The sequence below is a fragment of the Pseudophryne corroboree genome, unplaced genomic scaffold (genome assembly GCF_028390025.1).
Source record: "Pseudophryne corroboree isolate aPseCor3 unplaced genomic scaffold, aPseCor3.hap2 scaffold_2431, whole genome shotgun sequence".
NCBI lineage: Eukaryota > Metazoa > Chordata > Amphibia > Anura > Myobatrachidae > Pseudophryne > Pseudophryne corroboree.
In genome coordinates, this window is record NW_026969087.1 from 8266 (window position 1) to 11020 (window position 2755).

Below are 2755 nucleotides of genomic sequence, written 5' to 3' on the forward strand. Positions count from 1 at the left end.
ATTACATAATCTTACTGACTCTCCCAGCCCTACATGACCAGGGTCCATGTACCAGAAGCAGCTTCTGCCTCCTTACTGACTTACTGTAGGCCCCTATTACATAATCTTACTGACTCTCCCAGCCCTACATGACCAGGGTCCATGTACCAGAAGCAGCTTCTGCCTCCTTACTGACTTACTGTAGGCCCCTATTACATAATCTTACTGACTCTCCTAGCCCTACATGACCAGGGTCCATGTACCAGAAGCAGCTTCTGCCTCCTTACTGACTTACTGTAGGCCCCTATTACACAATCTTACTGACTCTCCTAGCCCTACATGACCAGGGTCCATGTACCAGAAGCAGCTTCTGCCTCCTTACTGACTTACTGTAGGCCCCTATTACACAATCTTACTGACTCTCCCAGCCCTACATGACCAGGGTCCATGTACCAGAAGCAGCTTCTGCCTCCTTACTGACTTACTATAGGCCCCTATTACATAATCTTACTGACTCTCCCAGCCCTACATGACCAGGGTCCATGTACCAGAAGCAGCTTCTGCCTCCTTACTGACTTACTATAGGCCCCTATTACATAATCTTACTGACTCTCCCAGCCCTACATGACCAGGATCCATGTACCAGAAGCAGCTTCTGCCTCCTTACTGATTTACTGTAGGCCCCTATTAAAGAATCTTACTGACTCTCCCAGCCCTACTTGACCAGGGTACATGTACCAGAAGCAGCTTCTGCCTCCTTACTGATTTACTGTAGGCCCCTATTAAAGAATCTTACTGACTCTCCCAGCCCTACTTGACCAGGGTACATGTACCAGAAGCAGCTTCTGTCTCCTTACTGACTTACTGTAGGCATCCTATTACATAATCTTACTGACTCCCCCAGCCCTACATGACCAGGGTACATGTACCAGAAGAAGCTTCTGCCTCCTTACTGACTTACTGTAGGCCCCTATTACATAATCTTACTGACTCTCCCAGCCCTACATGACCAGGGTCCATGTACCAGAAGCAGCTTCTGCCTCCTTACTGACTTACTGTAGGCCCCTATTACAGAATCTAACTGACTCTCCCAGCCCTACATGACCAGGGTCCATGTACCAGAAGCAGCTTCTGCCTCCTTACTGACTTACTGTAGGAACCCTATTACATAATCTTACTGACTCTCCCAGCCCTACATGACCAGGGTCCATGTACCAGAAGCAGCTTCTGCCTCCTTACTGACTTACTGTAGGCCCCTATTACACAATCTTACTGACTCTCCCAGCCCTACATGACCTGGGTCCATGTACCAGAAGCAGCGTCTGCCTCCTTACTGACTTACTGTAGGCCCCTATTACAGAATCTTACTGACTCTCCCAGCCCTACATGACCAGGGTCCATGTACCAGAAGCAGCTTCTGCCTCCTTACTGACTTACTGTAGGCCCCTATTACAGAATCTTACTGACTCTCCCAGCCCTACATGACCAGGGTCCATGTACCAGAAGCAGCTTCTGCCTCCTTACTGACTTACTGTAGGCCCCTATTACATAATCTTACTGACTCTCCCAGCCCTACATGACCAGGGTCCATGTACCAGAAGCAGCTTCTGCCTCCTTACTGACTTACTGTAGGCCCCTATTACATAATCTTACTGACTCTCCCAGCCCTACATGACCAGGGTCCATGTACCAGAAGCAGCTTCTGCCTCCTTACTGACTTACTGTAGTTCCCTATTACATAATCTTACTGACTCTCCCAGCCCTACATGACCAGGGTCCATGTACCAGAAGCAGCTTCTGCCTCCTTACTGACTTACTGTAGGCCCCTGTAAAGATATGAGACAGAGGGTAAAACTGTATTTATGGCATTTCAATCTTTATAGCGTAATGTACTTTTTATTCCTTCTGTTCCCATGTCTCTCTGGCTTGTGTCACTATTACCCCATGTGTGTGATCATCCATTAGCCTATATATTCTGTACTATAATCTTACCCATGTAAATACAGGTGTGCTGTGACCTGGCACCTAGTGCTGTCATGTATGTTATTGTAGGAGAATGCCAGTCTGGTATGAGGTTATTACAGGTTATCATTGTTATGCCTATTGAGTCCATCCTGTGATCCTTATATGGTCACACAGGAAATACATTTGAGGACCAGGTAATGTCTCTTTGAAGCTTCTCCTCCACAGGGGACAATCAGGACTTAAACTAATTTCCCTGTCATTGTTCCTTCTGTTTACTGTCTTCTGTTCCATCCTGGCCTCTCACAGACATCACGGTGCCTGACCCAGCATGTGGTCAGCAGGAGAAGGCCAGCTGTGGGAGGGAGTAGGGAAATACCTGAGGTGGGGTCCCACCAATCAGGAACCTGCGTCTCCTCCCCAGGTGAGCGCAGCATGATGGGCATTTGGAAGGTTTTAAAAGAGGTTGCGCAGGTCAGCTCCGCATGTTAGTCGCAGGACTCTGGCTAAGGGGTGATTCTCTGCCAGGGTACCTTGTGGAACGCATCAACAGTGCTTTGTGGACTTATATGTACTTACTACTGCAAGGACTAATCTGCTATCACTGCTGTGTGGACTCAGTGATAGTTCTGCTGTATGGACTTGTTTATCTGGAACTTCTGCACGGAATTGCTGTGGACCTAAATCCTCTACTGGGACTTACTATCTGGACTGCTACCTGTATACTGTTTCTGGGCTATATTTACGTCTGTTTCCTGTGAATTATCTATTCCTGTGTGCAGTGAGAAATAAACCATCACTTTGGTTTCATCGG